Source organism: Cyrtonyx montezumae, unplaced genomic scaffold (genome assembly GCF_038088225.1).
Source record: "Cyrtonyx montezumae isolate F1298 unplaced genomic scaffold, pur_monq_1.0 scaffold_5, whole genome shotgun sequence".
Lineage (NCBI taxonomy): Eukaryota > Metazoa > Chordata > Aves > Galliformes > Odontophoridae > Cyrtonyx > Cyrtonyx montezumae.
The window spans coordinates 6,815,128-6,835,953 of record NW_027072056.1 but is presented as its reverse complement, the minus strand read 5'-3'; positions in this window follow the sequence as shown (position 1 = coordinate 6,835,953).

The following is a 20,826-nucleotide window of genomic DNA, read 5'->3' as shown; positions in this document are numbered from 1 at the left end:
TTCATTACTTTGCAATATTTGAAATATATTGATACAACTAAATATAATTTAACATAAGTTGCTCAGAAAGTAATGCCTCCTATTCATTTCCATGGAAACTACAACAGATAAAATGCACAACTATCTGATAGAGAAGATTCTCCACTACAAAACACTATTTCTCAGTATAGTCAGCACCATTAGCTATGCATTTTAACCAGCAATGAATAAGAACCTGTATGTCATGCTTCCAAAAGTCTTTGCACCAGTGGGATGACCTACCACTTTACAGCTGCTATGATGGTGTCATTGCTGAAACACACCAGCCACCACCTCACTGTGCTCACATCCACTATTTGGACTACAGAAATTCTTAGCAAGCATCCATAAATGTCAATGGGTGCCTTTTTTTCCTCATGGAGGAATTCAATTCCACTCCTTTGGAGTGGGTCCATACACACTTCCATGTCAGACAGCATTTTGTCAGACTGCCCCACTGTTGCCATCTGTCACATGACAACAAAATGTAATGGGATATTGATGGGACAGTTCAATCTCTACTGCCACACCATCAGCATCCGCCTCTGATGGTGTGGGCCAACATAATGGAACAGGAGGGCATTACTTTCAGAGCAGCCCTTGTGTACAGTTGTAGATGTTTTTATAAGTTGTAGAAATTAATTAATAGAAATGCATATATATATAATATATATATTATATATATTCATATATATATATATATTCATATATATAATCAAAAGTTTATTTTCATTAGTGTGTACATGTTAAATCAATGCTTGGGCAGGTTTCCTTGTAGCATTTTAGTCCACTCAGAACTCCAATGAAGTCATAAAAATCTCTTGAAACAGATGTACTCATGATCTGGATGTTATACATATGTTTGTGTACAGCCATCTTATAAAAACAGAAGGCTGAAAAGACCTTGTCAGGTCAGCTTTGTCTATTCTACGTGTCCAAGACAGCATCAACTCTGCCTGTGTCACTTCTACCAGATGTTTGTCATAATTATCATTAAAGAGATGGTGACAATGTGAGATCATTGGCCCTCCTGTCTCAGTGTGAACTTAACACTCAATTTTTTGGTCCTAATTTGAATTCTCCTAATTAATTATTATTTTTATTTCAATTCATTAACATAAAGAACAAGTTATAAACTTCCTTTTTCTGATATCTGTGTAGTTGAAGATTGTTCTTACATTTACAGTCATCCCTTTCTTCTTTATTGCCATCTCTGACTTGTCTGTAGATCATTGTTTGCTGATCTGTTCTTGCATTAGAGAATTTGTGCACTGGCCCTCTCTGCTCTCTGGATCTCGTCTTTTTTTAAGACTCTCTCCCCCTGGTTCACATTTTAGTTGATTGTATTCTCCAGAGCTGAGGCTCTAGGGGTGGGCTGTGGAAAGCACAAACTAGTTTCTCCTTGGCTTTTCTTTTTGGCTTAAGGGGATACCTCAGCAGACACACAGATGACATACTGCAGCCTACAGGCATTTGAGCAAATGGAAATTTCTAAATATGTCAGTCCTAATTAGTAAGAAGAACCTGAATCATTGGAAAATCCACTCTGCTTCAGAAATCAGAACAGCCACAGAAGCCTTGTAAACTTCTGGTTTGTGTGTCCTAGAACGAAACGTTCTGTAAGTATGAAATCCCATTTGTGTACTTTTTTTTTTAAAGGATAGGCTAGTTATAATTGTTGTGCAATAATGCCTTCTAACCTATGGTGTCTATGTAGTTTCACTTCCACAGGATTAGTTCCCACAAAATTACAGACTTGTGAGAACAAAAATGTAGCAGCATAAGTTAAAGGATATTTAAATATAGTCCTTATTTTATGATTTGGGCACTATGCTCCCATTCTAAAACTACCAATGAACCACTGGGAATTTTTGTTCTCTTGCTGATTCTCTTCAAGACCTCCATGAACAGCAGAGAAAACATTTCCACTGTAATAAAAACAGGGGTTTGTTTTCCTTTTTTTAAAATTGAGGCACTGGGTAAAATAAAGGTCATTGCAACAACCTTTGAAAGAACAAAAAGAGTAATTTTCCTCCTTTTGCTTTTTTACTGGTTTTCAGTGCAATGTGAAAAATCATTTTTAAGTTTGCCCATCTGTTTTACATAAAACCTTAGCTGACCTTACACAAAGTGAAACAAATGCACAAAAAGCTTTGCTGTTGGGTTCTTGCCAGCAAGACAGAAGAGAAGAAAAGAATATGTAAAGTTAGATCCTGCTCTTGTGTAAATTAGCCTAGATCCAGTTGGGACTTGTGTTGATTTATACCAGCAGAGGCTCAGGCTTGTATTTCTTATGAAGGCCAGTCCTGTCAGACCCAGTCCCGAAACCACTGTAATCATATGAAGATTTGATACTGATTTTTGTGGGAGAATGGACAATCACTGAAGGAGCCATGCTTACTACAGGTAAACAGTACATATCCGTATAGTCAGCATGTGCCATTGGGCAAAGTGAAGAACACAGTGTAAGTAACTCTTAGAGATTTGTGGGTGAGCAGGTGTAGATTAAGTCTTGAGTTTTACCTCGGCTTTGTATGCTTTGTGTATACGGATGAGTTTGAGCCTCGCCTGATGAAGTTAAGGAGCTCACTTGACATCAGACTTGAAGTAAAGAGATCCTCAGAACACACAGGTGAGCCTCATGTCCCACTGCTTCTTTTTGTGTTATTAATGTGATCATTGCACAAAAGTGAATCCTGAGGAGAAGCAGTAGTGCTAGGTACAGAATTAGGCTGTGCATGTGGATGTAGAGCAGTTAGAAGAAAAATAGCATTTCTAAATCCTCAAGCAACTTACTATGCATTTCAATAAAACTTCTGTTAATGCATCTGAGAGGTGAACTATGCCCACTATATCAAAACTCCAATCTAATATGATTAATGAGTATAAAGTGAGGTTCAAGCTTTTAATTAAAAAGGCAATCATGAGTTACTGAACAGTGAAGATCTAGCTAAGTTTCTCAGAAGTAAGTTATTTAACAGAATGAGATACCCCAAAGAGGCACTAGGCCAAAATTCTTTCATTTTGTAGACAAGTATTGACTGTGATTTATAACAGAGAGCAGAATTTGATGTATATAGAAATAAGCACATATGGTAATGCCTACATTTAGAGATTGCCTAAATGTTTCATTAATAGCCAAAGCCATTCCAGTTATTTGTTAATTTGCTATACTTCATGGAATGAAAATTCTTTGCAGTACATCTATCTACCATATTTCTTTTATTTTCATTGCGTGTTAAAAAACCCTAAGATATTTTATTTTGACATAGTCAAGCAAAGACTTTAGGAAAGAATCTCTACATGTAGACTATAGACTCTTAAGAAAGATTCAGTATTTGGATCCTAATTGTGTATTTATCAGGAAGATGGTTTTTTTTTCTTTTTATTGAAAATAGGTCAAATCTGACAATCTAATAAATCCCAGTTCACTCATGTCCAATAAAGGCTTGATGGATGCTGTAGTTCTATCACTTTTAATTATAATTTAATTAACTTACTCTACAGTATACCTTCTTCTCTAAGATTTCCTCTGGCTTCTGTCTGTCTAAAGTAATGGAATAAGATGGAATAGTTACAATGAATAGCAATATTTTTTCTTCAAGAAAATAGATACCTGGCAATTATCATCCACATTTTAAAATATAATTAATATACAGTGAAGCATATGAATACAACAGATAGTAATTGTACTTGAACCCAACAGTCAATTAGTTTCTTATTGACAAAGGATGGCAAAAAAAATGAAAGAAAGGTGAGCAAAACTTTCAACCAATAAATGTGTGGTAACAAGTCCCTCAGAAAGACAGTTCTGGGTGCAAATAATAGTAATTTTTGCTGTGATACTTGAGATTTTATATCCTTATCCATTTTTGTTCTATCTACCTAAAATAATTTATTGGTCATTAAAAGGGAAAATAAGTGACATCTAAGTGCTTTCCACTTATTTTACTTAGAAAGATAAGATCTATCTGAAAATGAATCTAAAAAATGAATGGAATCATTGGCTTTCTTTTTCTTCTGTGATAATATGGTGCTATTTAAAGTGGAACACAATCACTTATTTTTCTACTGAAAACAGTGGGCTGCAAAAGGAAACAATGGCAAGAGTAAAACTCAAAATCACATTCTTCCATCTAGGCTAGTTTTTCATACATGAACACCATTTCTGTCAAAATGATTTTTCAGATAGAAAAAAAAGTCATATATGGCAGAAACTATGAATTCCAAGAGAAAATTCAAAGGACTTACGTTACCTTCTTGTCTGTGTGAGCTTTATCTGACCATTTTAAGTTTGCTCACCTACTTCAGCAAAATGTTTTTGGTTTTATAGGCAAAAGGAATAAAAATGTGTGATAAAGTGTTTATTGAACCACAGAACAGTTGTCTTTCTTGTCTAAGGCTGCTGATAGTGATTTAGGGATCTGTGGCATCTTCAGACACATTTAATACTGCATGCATCAGCGTGCTTCCAAGGACTTACACCTTCTCTCCCAGATTTGAAGACAAGCCTGTAACAGTTACCTGCAACAGTGATTACAGGATAGCAGCAGTACCTTAGCCAGCCAGGAGACACTACTTCTCAAAAAGACAAGATGTTATGGAGTAGCGGGTGTTAGCTGTTGTCATCCTGTGGGACAAAATGGGACAAAGATTCTTGTTCCTGCTAGATTTGTACCCCAGTATGAGCTGGGTGTTAAGGTTCAAAACAGCTTCCTGTGAGCTGCTATGCTCCCAGCCAGCAGGCACCTCTGGAAAGAGCTGCCAGGCCATTTCAGTGGCCAGCTAGCACTGCTCGTCTGGATGCCTGCCTGAAGTCTATCGGAGTCACTGCTCCTCAAACTATGCATCAGCAGCTTGTCCTGTGGGACTCTCGAGCAATTCTGTGGTTTGGTGCAAGAGCAGACATAAAAGCTAATAGTTCTGGCACTGCTAACAGGGTTTAAGTAATTGATAGTAGTTATCTTGTACCATTATTTTTCTTTACATCCATTTTTTTTCCAGAAGAAAATAATAAATAATGAGAGCAATAGCTTTTATTCCTGAATTGCTAAGCAGGAACTTCAGGTTTATTAAAGTTTTGGTTGTGGCACTGAGAATTCCCATAGAGTAACTTTATTTATTCACAGCTGCTAGAATTACGGCTACCCTGTACAAGAAAACAAGATGAGGTAGGACTTAACCTTGAAGGAGTATATGTAGAAGATCCTCATGACAGAGTGAACATATGGAGGATGTGAGGACTAGGCTGAGCCATGGACATTCTGTATAGTCACTGATGAAACCTGTTCCTTCTGGTAGATTTGTGGTCTTTCAGAGGTGGCATCCAGAATCCTAAATTAGAATATGTCACCTCTGTTCATTGCCCTTATCCATTCCTCTGGTATGAAAATGTTAATGACCCCTCTCTCTCACTTTTTAGCTTTCTATTTGCCTGCTGGCACTGTGAGATCTTCAGGGAACAGCCTATTTTATATTTGATGTTTGAATAGCTCACGTCCCCAGACATAAAATTATCTCACCTATAAAATTTAGGTCTACTGGAATACAGACAATAAAGTGCTGACTGCTAAAGTATGCAAATGAGTTAAATCCCTGTGGTCTCTACAGGTGTCACTATGAGGCAGATGAATCTAACTAAAGATAAGAGAGAAAAACAGAAAGCTAGTGTAAATGAAAGGGATTGCTGTTTGTTTTGCCAAGATCTGCTGAAATTTTAAGATATGATGCTTTGAAAGCATGCTGAGATGAAGAAAGGTGCTATTTTTTTAAGTGCTTTGAGGCATTCTTCCAATAATTTGAGGAGAAAGCACTACATATTCTAAGAAAATATTGTATCCATCCTTGTAATGAAGGTTCATTAGGCATCAGATTGATTTATTGTATTGTTTCTTTTATAAATTATTTTCATTATGTTTTATCACAGTACATGACTACTGCCCTAGGGGAATATGCAGGAATGAACTGAATGGCAAGCGTAATAGACTGCTTTAATTAAAATAGTGTAATGCATATTTCAGTGCTATTAACAAAAACAAAATTGATTTTGTTTTCTGGATAATTGAATATTTTAAAGCCCAGGTGCTATGCCTCTATTGTTTAACCCTCTGAGTTCAGTTTCATTCGGTGTTTTGCAGTAGGAGATGCATTTATTACCAAGAATTTTGGAAGAATTTTCTTCTCTGCTGGCAACATTTCCATCTTCCTTTCTTTTGCCCCTTCCTTTTCCCTTGTGCATGTGTCTACAGTTATTGAGGAACAGAAAAGTGTAAACATGAATTTCAGTAATGAAAGCCCCTTGATCCTTTCCAGCATCTTCACATGAGCTCCAGACAGTGAGGACACCGATCCATGATAAAGAAACCCATTATTATTTCTCTGTGCTTTTTAACCTGATGTTCCGTGGAGACAGCAGCAGTCAGCCACCATAATTCCATTAGTTAATGAACACTTCAGAAATTTGTCCATCATAAGAAAGACCTGTTAAAATTAGTCAATCAATGACACCTGCTCTTCTAAGTGGCTTCGTTTTCTCCTTTTTCTTTTGATTTATGTAGGCTATGAGTCTTTTTTATTTCCTTTACCCTCCAGGTACTCAGTTTACCTTTTATCAAGAAGATGCATTATGCTAGTGACATGACAGACATGGGCAAATCAGGTTAATGATTTCTGAGTAGAAGTGTCAAATGAAACCAACCAGCCTAGAAAATGAACAGTATCAGGGAGCTACGTTACATGACCCATTGCCATCTGCTGTATCCTAAACAGCAGATAGCCCTTTTGCTTTTGTCACAGGAATTTTCACTGGAAACTACTACTTTGCAATAAATATTGTGAAGAGCCAGATATTTCTGGTTCAGCTGTCATGATTCTCTGTGTTTTTATCAGTTGTTAGGATGGCATGCTGTATTTCATTTAAATGACTTCCTTAATATCAAGGCCTTGAGTCTTTTTCACATTCACCCATGCTTTCTAATTCCAAGAAAAGCATTCACATTCTCAGGTGTCTTGGTGTCTTTCTAGTGCAGTCACTGCAGATAGTTGCAGCTCGAAACAGGAAAAGAAGAACATTATAACAGACATCTTTTCTATTCTCTGCAGAGATAATTGCAGCAGGGTCATAGGAGGCAGATATGTTTGCAAAACTCGACTGCTATTAGTTGCAGCCCAATGTATTGGAACTCAAAACGAAGAAGATGGATCATCCTCTCATCCGATCTGAGGTGCGTACTGTTTATAGCAGAGATATAATTATGTAAGATCTATTTTGCATTTTATTGGGTGAAAGATTTTGGTCATCCAAGTAAAGAGTAAAATTCTCATTCTACAGCAACAGTTCACCATTTTGTAAAGCCTGCCCTACTTTCAGACATATGCAGCCTGCTGAAAGTGAACTATATTATAAGTGGAGGAAACAGTAATGTTAGTGACAGCTCCAACTGAAGCAATGTCCAACTGAACTACAGCATTTTCTCTCTGGGATATGAGAAATGTAGGAATAAAGCATACAGCTGAACAGAGAAAAAATGTACCAGAAATTCAAAATGAGGAAAAGCCAGACTGCATAAAAACAGCTACTTTAGATCTCTCTAGTTACTCTGGAGCACTCAGACAACACTAATCAGTATGGTAGTCTAAAGACATTCTCTATAAATCTTAAACTCCTTAAAATAAAATATGTGTATCTTTTTTCCCTCTGAAAGATTTTCTGTTCAAACTCATTTACTCAACAAGAGCCTTTTAAAAATAATTGTTCTGCTTTTATAACAGAAGAGTAGGCCATAATTAAACTGGTGAGTCATCAGTCCACTGAGTTTCATAGGAAATCCCTTATTACTTTAAAGCACCTGCTGTAGCTCTTCTACTCATTTCCCACATAAGAGTTGCAGATACAGATTGATTCCAAATAGTTCCCATAAAAGAGTAGGCCGCTGAACTGGTTTTACATAAATTTCAGCCTTTATGGTTCTATTCCTGTGCAATTAATGAGATCTGGCTGAATCCCCAGCCTCTCCTGGGCTGTGATTTATAAAGCACAAGACTAGATTCAGACTTTTTGAAAATGATTTCCCACATTTTAATGTTATTAGCTCACTTTTTATAATGCATCTCTCTCTGTTTCTTCTCCTTGTAACTGGTCACCTTTAATTAGCTATAGGCTGATTTTTGGGATTGGTAGAAATATGCTGAGCAGAAAAGTAAATAATGCAGCATGTCAAAATGACATCTATACTGAATATTCTTCTATTTGGATAAATGACTATTAACTATTTAACTTTACAATATTGAATTTCATCAATACATTAAAACATATTAAAACATAATATTATCATAGCAGATGATAGACAGAAATTTGTACTTGTTATTTTCTTGTATACAATTTTCAAAGAAAAGATGTGTAGAAGCCTGGAAAAACAAATTCTTTAACTTTAGTTCACTTGTAATTGGAAAAAAAAGATAAGGTATTCTGAAATATGCCCAAATATTTAAAAAAATGTCAGCAGATATAAAAGATATTTTAAGTACTAACTTAATTAAGCTGTATTGATCAAATAATCCTGAACAAGCTGCAATAAATTCAGTAGATTAAAAAAAGTTTCAGAATGATGAAAACAGTATTTTTACAGATAAAAGTATTACTGAGCCAGAATGGAGATAATTTAGCTTTCAGAGAAGCAACGGGATTTGACTATTCATGATCAAGCAAAGTTTATATCACCATTTATATTGTGGTATTTGTGTTCCATACAAATGCTCTGTAACACAAGTATAAGGCCAAATATGCTAAGCAGCTGCTTAGAAAATAAATGTTTTGACTGTGCAAGAAAAAGGAATCAAGAGATGCATGAAAAGATGTAAATGTGGAATTAATAACAATCAAAACAATAAAGAATTGTCAGGAGTAATTCATTGCTTTTATGCATGGTAAAAGAAAGTTAGTTGAGAGTTTAAAATTTCCACGTAGTTCTAAAGAAAAAGAGGGCTTTTTTATGTTGGTTTTTTTTTTTTTTGCTATTTTATTTTTTATTTTTGTAGAGTATAGCAGAAAATATTTTCTCTAAAAGATATGATCTGGGAGATAAACTTTTACTCTTTTTAAGCAACCCATCTTTGAGAAGCATGAAAGATAATTTAGTTTGTTCAGAAACACGCAGACCTTTTTGGGTCAAATCTTCACCTTAGTCATAGAGCACGTCCATTGAAGTCAACCTGCCTTCCCTTTAAAGCTTTCTCTTCTCAGCTAGCCAGCCCTTGTGTATTCTGTGAGAAAAACACATCCTCAGATGTCAGTCCGTGGTGTGTTCTCTGAGCAATTGGTACAAGGAAAAAAAATGGAAGCAAGTATACTGAGCATCCCAGGTTGCTGTAGCAGGCCCACAGCTTCTAAAAAGGAACTGGAATTTGCTTAGAAGTAGGCAGCCAGAAATGTACAGGAATCATATAAAAAACCTGCATATGTAATTTAGATTTGTTTGCTTTAAATGTTTACACACTTGTCATTTATCTTTTATTCGTCCACCTCAAAAGTTCATGTTGTACTAATCCCACTGAAGTCAAAGGAAGAACGTGGACAGTGACCAATACAAAACATTTGCTATTAGGTATGCATTTAAGACTTTGGACTCTCCTTAAACAGTAAAGGTTCGAGATGCAATTGTTCAGGTTATTGTTTTTTTTTAATTTGTATTAGCACAGGTTAGGTTCTGCAGTGCCCAATGCACAACTGCCCTTTTAGAAACAGAAACTGGTATGACAGTATGTTGCATTTTGCCTTCTAAAGACCTAGAATCAACAATCAGTTATGTGAGCATCAAAGTTTCTGCTATTAGGTCAGACACTTTCTACTATTCTCTGCCATTACTGAAGAGAGCTTGGCTTGCTTTCCTTCTGTACTTAAGTCAATAGAAAATGGAAAACAGTAAATAACTGCTCTCAGACAAGCTGCTAATGTAACATTATTTTTTATAAATAGTCCGCATCAACTAAGTTCATCTATTTCTGTCTGCTAATAAGTTGCACATACTGACTTGTTCATGTGTAGCTTCTCTGAAGTCAAATCCATTCCAGCTGAATATGATTCTGAAAGTTGAATTTAATGCAGTAATTCTGGCTTTGATCCAAAGATTGAACTGGACAGCTGGAACAGAAACTTATCTTGCACTATATTCAGGTTTCTATCTGCAAAAATCTATGAGATTTTTCTGTAATATGTGCACATGGAATTGAAGAATAATCACAAGAAAACATCTTTTGAAGAAATGAATGAAAAAATGCTGATTACTTTTTCCCAGTCTCTCAGTCAGTCAAGAATGAAAATCCTTCCCCTTGTCTTGTTTTCTGTTGTTATTGTTTTCAATTGAATTTGAATTCATTCTCATGAATTCCAGTGTTCTTTTTGTCAGTATGGATCAGAACCTCACTGAAATTAGAATTTGAGAATAGATTTACCTAATATTTAGAAATTCAGTGAACTTTAGTCCTTTGTATAGTGGTACTATTACATTTAACTTGTGAGCTCAATTTCAAATCTTAGACAGTGTCTAGAAAAGAATCAGAGTTTATCTAGTTTAGCTCTGAGCTAAAGTCATGATCAGTCCTAAAAATGTCTGGCACATCTGCCTACCCTCTTCTTAGTGAAGATGTTGGTCTCACAAACTTTACAGGCAATTTATTTCAATGCCTACTAGCTTACATCTTTTATGCTGAAGTGTTCACTATTTTTTAAATCCACTTCCAGTACAGAGACTAACATATAAGGTACACGGTAGGTGGATGGTTAGACTAGATGATCTAGGGGGTCTTTTCCAACCTTGGGATTCTATGATTCTATACATTATTTTCTTTGCTCTATCAAACTGGTATGTATATATGTACGTAAACTGTTATGCCTGTCTGCTTTTAGTCCAGCCCAGAAAGAAATAACATCCTTTATCCCTTTCTTCCTCAAACAACTCAAGGAACATTTACTTATTATTTGAAGTGAAAACTCATTCTGATTATCTTTGGATGTCTTTAACCCAGCTTTTATATTTTTCATTATTTTTGTTGAACTTACACTATTTGAGGGCTTCTTATCAAATAAAAAAGCCTGCAGCAATATAAAGCAGTCTTACATGCCAAGATGAAATGAGGACATGAAAGTATTTTGAAGAAACAGAATGGGAGACAGCTGTATGACACAGGTCTCCTTAAAGTCATGTCAGAAAATATGAGTGAGGCTACTTTCCAAATAGCCTCAATGATGGTATGACAAACACTCCCCTGAATATCAGAAGCAGTGAGAGAAGGAATGATGTGCAAATCTGTCCACACCTCCATTACCTTGGCTATTAAATCTCACATTGTCTTAAAAACATACAGAGCTAGAGTCATCAAATATGTAGACAAAAAGATGAAATGATTTAGCGTCAGGAGTATGAGCCTTAAGGCTGATTCCTCATCCAATTTAGAAATTCATATGGAAACACATCATTAATTTAACTAATATTTAGTTGATTAAATTCCATACTTAGCAGAAAATACTTAAAAGTGATTTATTTATTCATACTTTTAGAATAAGAGTTATCTATTTTCTCTGATTGCATTCTCACAGTAAGCAATTTATGATGCTTTCTTGAATTAAAATATTGTAACAATTGTTTTTTCTTTTACTTTTTTTAAGTTTTGGTACACGGTATACATATTTTTTGCAGTGTGGTGGAACAAAGTAATTACTTCACAACTGAATGAAAACCGGGAGATATTTAAAAATGGAAAGGTGCATCTTAGAAGTGTCTCATTTAGAGGTATAGAAAATTGATTTCATTTAAACAAAATGACACAAAGCAAATCTGTCAGCATACCTGTGCTCTAGTGAAACTCCCAAGCTGTAAAGAAAAGTTCTAAATGAAACACAAAGAAGGAAAAAAAACAACACTAAGAACTCTTCAGAGATACAAATTCATATTTTACTTCTTGATAAAATTCTTGATTCATTGCAGGCAAATTACTACCTATCATAATAAATCACGATTATCTATATTGTATCAGAGGGAGAGAAAATTCAATTGTGCTTCAGATTACACCCACTCCTGTATTTAATGTACAAATATATGAAAACAATTACAAACTAATAACTTACAAAATATTATATTGAAATCAACAGTACATAATCCAAGATGAAATACCAGACATATGAAGGAATTTGATGAACTGGTAAGTATCTCTATCTATAGCTAATGCCCATTTATCTGTGAGGCTGACATGACGTGATATGATTCCTAAGAGCACCTTCTTTGTTAGTTGAGGTTTCTCAGACTGATTTTCACTAGATTAACAGGGGATCACTCTGAAAAAGCTGAAGAGGGGCTGTATGTATGCATTAGAGAAAAATAATAAATTTTTTTAAGGATTGAAAGCTATGGATTGTCTTAAAGTGATTTTGCCTGACAGAAATGCTTTTTACAGGACTGGAACATTCAGATTTTAAACCTTTTCTTTTCAACTGTGTCATCACAAAGAATATGTATTTCATCTGAGATTAACCAGCTTTATAGTAATTCACCTGTAGCAATTGTCAATTTAGACAGAAGTTATTAGAAGATAATAGCCCCAGTCTTTCTTTGGCCATATCACCCATGTTCAAAAACAGAGTCCTTTAGATGAGAAAGGAGCATAGGATGACTTTCTTGGACTGTGACATTCCTTCTGTTTCCAGTCACAAGTTGTATTCATGCAAGTAAATACAGCTTTTCCCAGATTCTTAAATTCACATACATATATATGATGTAAAATATAATCTAAAAGCATTGCCTATGATTGTCTGGATAGGAAAACTCAAACTAACTGAAAAATTTGTGTCTTTCAGAAGTGCTAAACCAATAGCACAGACATATTTTTTGTTTTTATTATATGATTGTACTCATTTTTTAAAAATACTGTTCTTCTATGGGCTGTGTTGTTGCACATGCTACAAGTCCTACATTATATTCCAATATTTAGAAATACATGCTAGATATTCTTATCTTGAATTTAAAAACCCAAGAGTCCTGGAAAGGGAAGAAGGATGAGTAACATTAAGAGTTTTCTACTCTAACCTAAAGTTATTCTGTTAAGATTTCCCCTGTCTTCATAATAAAGCAAACAGTTAGTTAGCATGGTTATATTTCATCACAACTTGGTTGTATAAATGTCCTTGAATGACATGTTTCTACAGGAGTAGAAGCAAGGTTAGAAGTGCTGGGCATTTTAGAAGAGGATTTTTATTTTTTATTATTTTTGTGTGTCCTCTAAAACAAATACATATGTATTTTTTGTTCAGCACACAGTAAAATAATTCTGTTATAGTGATCTCACCTGTAGATGCCTTCAGACATGCTTTACAAATGATTGAATTTTTTTGGAAGTGGTTTGCTGTTCTGAAGCCTGGGTACTCAAGGCTAAATCTGGCACTTCATTTCTGAAACTAACATTTTTCCTAAGTGTGGAAATATGAGACATAATTAATGATGCAGCTTTTTTGTTTGTTTGTTTGTTTGTGGTGTTTTCTCTTCATTCATTTGTTTGGTTTGGTATTTATTTGGTTGTTTTGTTTTTCATGCACATTAAGCTATTTTTGTTTAACGTTTAAATAAATCTTTAAATAATTAAATTAAGGAACTAATTCAAGATTATGAAAAAAAAAATCAAAACAAAATAGGCTCAGTGGTTTTCATTGCTTTTGCCTAAGGCTATGTAGGATACATTTTATAGAAGACAGTGAAAACCATATGCAAAAAACAACACACAATGCCTAAATGCGGAACCTTCTTCAAGAGCAAAATTGTCCAATTGTTCTCCTTAAAGTCAGTGGGGAAGGAGTGGTACCTCCAGAGAGCTGTTTGTTCTACTGAAGATTGTAGAGACAGCCTAGAAAATGCAGATGACCAGTAAATGTTTTTCACTTCAGGTTTATTTTAGATGCTTATCATCATAGACTTCTAAGCCATTTGACATGCTGCAGGCCAGTGCATCTGCCCTACTGCTGAGATCTCAATGTCTGTGTATTTTCTGTAGGTGTTGCATTGAATCTGCCAATGTCTTGCAGATGTCTAAGGTAACCAAACATCTCAGATGGGATTAGATACCTTTGCTTAGGGAAAATAGTGGCACGTTAGTTATCTGAAGTTTGTTGGGGTTAATCTTTGCTTTGGAGACATTTAGAAAATTGCACCCTGAATGTCTGATAAACAATAAACAGTTTCGGTTTATTTTCATAAATCCTTGACCTGTAACTCTAATTAGGCTAAATTGTTCAGTCTGCCATCATTCCACACATGGATGGACTGTATCTATGTGTTTTGGCCTCTCTTGGCTGGAGACCACAGAACTGGCTTCCTTCTCCTCTCTCTCATGTTGCTTATTTGGATACTAAATTATTTGAGATAAGAATTACCTTTTACTATAAATCTGTACACAAAACTAGTTGATCCTCTTCTTGGATGAAAAAATTGGTGCATTACTGTTAAAACCATTAATATAAAACTGAAAAATACATTAAAATTACTTAAACATGATATAGGTAGCTTTTATACTAGACTTTATTCTACATCTTTATTATGTTTCGATTAGGCTGATGAATGTAAATATAGTATTTACTTTTGAAATTGTTAGTCTTTAGCCCCAGACAGTTTCATAGAATTATGTTGCTGGGGTTTTAGCAAGGTTAGTTCTAATTATCTGGGTTCAATCACTGGAAAAGATTTACAGGAAGATAATGTTCATATAATGTCAATCCTGCTGTTGACTGGATAGGAAGAAACCATGTTGCTATTGTCAAGAACATCATTAATTAGGGACTATTCCACAACTTGCCTAGGAATTTTTGTTAAGCATAAGAATATATATTAAAAAAGATTAATGGATACCTATCTATTTGAATTCAAGTTAAGCAAACAGGCCTTTGTACTCCATGGATTCTTTATAGGGTCATCCTGAAGCAAAATAAAGATCACCCAAACCACTAGATGTACCAATGACAGCAGTGATAGCAAAATTATTCGCTATACATGGAAATGAGCAATTTAGCAAGTGATAGAAACAAGTGCAAATGAAAGAAAATTTTTCATTAAATAGTTTATCTTCAAATTCTCTTGGTAAACTTGATAAATATCTTCAGAACAAAGCCTAGGTATACAAATTTATTGGATAGAAAAGCGATATTTCCATGGATTAAGCAGTGATATTGATTTTATGGGATATTTAATATTCTCCATTTTCATTTTAACTACCTTCTCACAGTTCTCAGCTGGCATTTTTTCCCGTCCTGCTGCAAAGACTGAGGTCGTAATATAAAAATAATAATCTGAAACAAGGAGAAAAGATTTCTGAGTTGTTTAATTGCTTATCTTCCTTATGTTAAACTTGGAGCAATTGTTTGCAGCCTTTACTTAGCTGAAAGTTAGCTGCTTCTTTTCAGCCAGGTATTTTTCCACCTTTATTGGCTTAATGATAGACTCTCAATTCTGCCTCTCTTATATCCTTGCATCATGTTTACAACAATCTAATAGGAACGGGTTTAGGAAGTTCTGAGGTAAAGTACATATCTAATCCCCTAAGGAAAAGCAGCAGCTTTATAAACTTTTGCGTTCTTCATGTAAGGCAAATCATGAAGACATACTGATAATGATCCTGTGCACTTCTTATGTTCTAAAAGGCCTAAAGCCCTTGGGATGCAATGAGAAGAGAGACAGGGTCTCATAAAAGATCTTAAATAGCCTTCAGACTCAGGAAGAGAGTGTAAACAAAATGTGATGCTTGTATTCATTTGTCAGTCTGCAAACTGAGAGATATATGATTTAAAAAAAAATCATATTTAGAACCACTGATATAATGAAAGGCTTTCCACTGAATTCATAATCCTCTAAACAACATTCTCAAAGTGAGAAAAAGAAGAAAACTGAAATGAATTAGACTATGTCTTAAAGTTACTGAGGATCATACCCACAGATGCATACTGAAGTGCATTTTAAGAGTACTGAGACAGTAATAGAATGGTATTCATCATTTGCTTTGTTTAAAAAGGCGAATGGAACTTGCAGCTTAAGTGTCATTAGGTTTGCATATTACTTTGAATACTCAGGGAGATTTGAAATGGGATCTAATCTCCTAAATCACTCATGCAGTTCTGGAAATGTTTGCTTCTTGTTCTTTCCACTGGGATGTGGGTAAAGCCAAGTTAGTCAACACAAAAGGCTCCAGATCCTACAGCATTCTGTCAGCACTCACCTCCTGATGCCCAACTAGGGCAGTGGTTCAGTGCTGCCACGGTCCTTAGTGGTTATTTTAACTGCTGGGCTCAATACCACATCCTTATTTTTCAGTATAAGCCCCCATGTTGTTATCATGCTTGGATTATGAAATCTAATTTTGTTGTATAGCACAAGCCTCATTGACTATTGTAACACAAGCTGGGTATTTAAGTAAATGAATTGATAATTATTGATAATTATGTGCAGCAAAGTGTTTACAGGAAATGTGGAATTGTTTTCTTTATTGCTGCTAAATGCCATTCGAGAAACGGCATTTAGTAGGCACGAATTTTAATTAAAATGATGTTACTTAATACTAATAAGATACATGAATAATAATATTTCTATAATATATTTTTATAATAATATTTTTCTGTCATTAATGAAGTGCATAAAATTTTGCACCTGATCTTTAAACAATCTTTATTTCAGATGTGCCTTTGAGATGAAACTTGGTATCACCTCTTAATTTGATTAATAATCTAGCATGTTTAGTTTTATTTGATTTCTTCATTTTTTTTCCACAGAATAGTCAGTTCTCTTCTTGGTCAGAAATATGAGATTATTTGGAAGAAAAAAAAAAAACACACCTAATTTCATATAAATGCTTCCACAAGATCATTTCATAGACTTGTGCCTGTTCCATTTCCAATGACTTAGCAATTACATTAACTTTTTGCTGGCTCTATTGCGTTACTAGACAAGCTGATAAGGTTGATTAATAACAGTGATGTTGTTCATCTAAGCCATACTCCAGCAAAGCATTTAAGTGTATGAATACCTTAAACATATCTATACTTCACTAAAATCAATTCAGCTGCTCATAAGATCACTTTATGCATGCTTTGCTGGGCTAAGGCTGCAATTACCACTCTGCTAGAGTGAAGCTTAGTAAACCAAATTGAGAGGAACTATCTCTGTGAATAAAGCTAATAATTTGATAAATTGTTATATAAATTGTAAATATAAGTTGACTAGAGTTTTAATTTTCCTTATCATTTTAGAGAATGGTATTAGAAAGTAATTTCATAATTGGCTGAGTCATAATTCATGGCTGAGTCTTGGGAAGACCTCACACACAGCTCACCTCAATGGTCTTTCAAGTGGTGCCTGTTCTTAGACTTTTGGTGTTTCTTCATTTTTCCTGTCTTTCTTGTCATGCTCTCTGGCAACCTAAAATGTAGTACAGCTCAAAATCTCCACTCTCTTCTGAGACCTCCTAAAAGATCTGTTGCTATTCTCTGTCTCAGAATGGAGTTGGCAGACCTAGTGTTTTCCTTCATGAGAGTTGCTCAAGGGAGATCAAAACTTATTGACGTTCTTACCTCAAGGAGAGACACGACAAACCAGGACCTGACGGTTCTTTATGGGCCCCTTACCAGCATGTCTTCCTTAATTTTACATAGCTCCCTTTACATCTGTCTATATCTTATGCATTTACTGAATTCTTCTGAGCTTCAAGCTACCATCCACGGGTCCGGTGCACTGAAATAAAGAGCAAGCTTAGCAGCGGCTATCAAATATGTTAATTCTGCATCATGAAGTAAAGAGGATGTAGGAATTACATGGTGAATACTGACCTGTAAATAGGTAGGAAATTACTTACTAATATTATTATAATTTGGATTAAATTCGATGATATTTCTATGAATTCACTTTTATATAGTTTTAAGTAACCTCAAAATCATAGTACTGAATATGCTCTGAACATATTCCTTTTTATGTTTTTCTTTTCATATGCTTCTGTTTCTCCCTGATCTGACTTGTAACTTAAAACAAGCCTCTTGAATTTCACACAAATATGTTGTAATTTAAAGCATGTAAGTCAAGCAGCTTGAAAATAAATGGAAAAGCAGAAATGATTTTCACTATAAGATTGTTGAACTCTGCAGAGGTTCTTTAGTCCTGCTCCTTCAGTAAATGTAAAGGACATTAGAATCTATACTTAATGATATATTAAATTCTGGGTTTCAGTCAGAGGGGAAGAGAGAGAAGTTACAGAGAAGGACCCATAACATTATTAGTGTTCTTCAGCACACAAACTGTTATTAGATTCTTTCCCATGACTTTAATATAACTTAGCTTTATATGTTTATTTTTAACCCTAAAATTACAATCTCCAAACAACTCTACCTGTAATTGATAAACCATCAGAATGACTGCAAAACCAGTAAGATCATCATATCATTCTGTATTATATTTCTGAAGTAATCCATGGCTAAATTTTTGTTTGGATTTAGACAGTTGGGTAAGCATTACAAATAATGTGAGATGGCAAGCTTCGGGAAAAAAATGAGCTTCCTTTTCTAGGAAACAGGTAACATGGCCACTCCTCCTCTGGATATCATCTGTTATCTCTTGATGTTTGCTTCTCAGTGGGCATGCTCCCTTGAGATAGAATAATATCACCATGGGTCACATTTTTAATGTAGGCAAGTGGAGGAAGCACATGTGTTTTTGCTTCATGTTGCAGTAGTTACAGAAATGTTCCCTAAGTTCAGAGTGCCATTGGAACCTGTGGCTCCTGTCCTCCACATGCAGGACTCGGGGCTCTGAATGCAGTAGCAAAGTAGGCTTTTGCTACATAGTTTTGCTACATAGAACCCCAAATGTTGTGATATCGTCAGTAAGATTTTTATTTACAAAGAGGGGAAAATGAAAGAAGTGAAAAGGCTTCTTATGAACTGAAGTAAGCTTCTGTCCCTTTCACTATGTGTTGTCTTTCATAATAAAGTTGCCAGGACAAAAGATTTTTTTCTCCCCTGAGAAAAATCTGCAAAGTTCTCTTAACAGAAGATTGACCTCCCTTAGAGTTTATGTGATTGAAAACGCTTTTAAATAAACCATATTTCACTCCACCATTGCTCATTATATTTCCGTTGTATTTAATTTAGAGCAATGTGGTTTGTAATCGATGAAGTTCCTTAGCTGGAGAGAAGGTTTAAGCTTCAGAACAAATACACAGAATTTTTTCATTTCCTTAATCCTCTGCTGTAGGTGGTCAGTTCCAATTGCTGCATTTGGCATTGGAGATTTGTTTATTTTAAAGCCAAGTAAAACAGACAGAGAATAGCTAAATTGAAAAATTGAATTTAATATGGTAAGTATTATGCTGAAGTTTATATAACATCAGTCTTCCCTAGAGTTATATATTATTGTTGTATTGTTCTTTGATACGGACTGATATGAACCAGAAGTGATTAAAGCACAGGTAGAAACATTAGGTTTACTCTTAGGGGAAAAAGCCTGAAATATGTTATAAAATTAATCTGGCTAAGGAAGAGGATTCTGCAGAGCTGTGATGCTGTAGTGACAGAGGCATCGTGGTTGGTAGAGTAATAACTCACAATCTGGGACAATGATGTCAGGATTAAATTATTTCTAGCTGTTGGTTTACCACTGGCGTATCCTACTTAACTTCCTTCACAGAAAAAGAGAGAAGTAATTAGATAAGGACAGCAGTTTTTAATGTCATTATATTATCTCAGCAACTTGAGGGTGCACAATGACAAGGCCACATTCAGTGACATTTAATTCAGTAAACAGCTCAGTGATGATACCACAGAACCATAGGACCTGGAAGGGAAACAGCTGAGCAGCTGAGCTGCCATTACAACACACAATCCCTCTAGGAAAGAAACTACTGCTTATTATTATTATATATATATATTTGCAGCAGCAGCAGCAGCGCACTGGCTTCTTTTCAGGACATTAATATTCAAATAATGTTGTGAGGGTGTCTGTGGCCTTTCTTGCACTTTATAAATTCTGCAAAACATCGCAGTTTGTTCTGTGCTTTGTTAGACCAAGCATTGGGGCATATTTTAATGGATTTGGGTCGCTGAACCCACGTGCATATAAAACTACAGTAATACTTTTACTCCATTTTAACCATGATTCTTCCATGGGCTGAGAACCAAAGCAGAGCTGACATTTTTTTATGACTATCATATCAATAAGCAGACTTCTAACAGACAAGCAGAGTGCTTAATATATTCTACCAATGAGTTCTCACTGGCCAGTTCTTCTCAAAAACTGGGAAATTTGGAATTATATTCTTCAGTGCTATTTCTTTGTAATGACCTATATTTGAAGCATTTATATATAACTAGGGAATTATCCTGCTTTCAAAGAAAAACAACAACAACCCAGACTCTCTCTGCCTACTGCAAAGGTCAAAGTTTGAACAGAATTTTCTCTCTTTGCATTTAGGCAACTGTAAGCCCAATAAGAGTTTAACAAGGAAATGGAAGATTGAGCCTCACCCTTTTTTTTTTTTTTAATAAGGAGGTCCTTGGGTGGTTCCTTTCCTGGATTCTGGATGTCTGTCTCACAGATATGTAACTGTTTAGAAAATTCATAAACCAGAAAAAAGATAAAAATAATAAATCTGTCTAAATTTTCTATCACTAATAAATGTTACTTGTATTTCCAGATTTACACCAGCAGAGTTGTTCACGTTATTCTATATTTGTACTAACACTCCTTTAAAAACAAGAATTTAAGTCTGATTACTTTGAATTTGAAGACAGAAATTCCC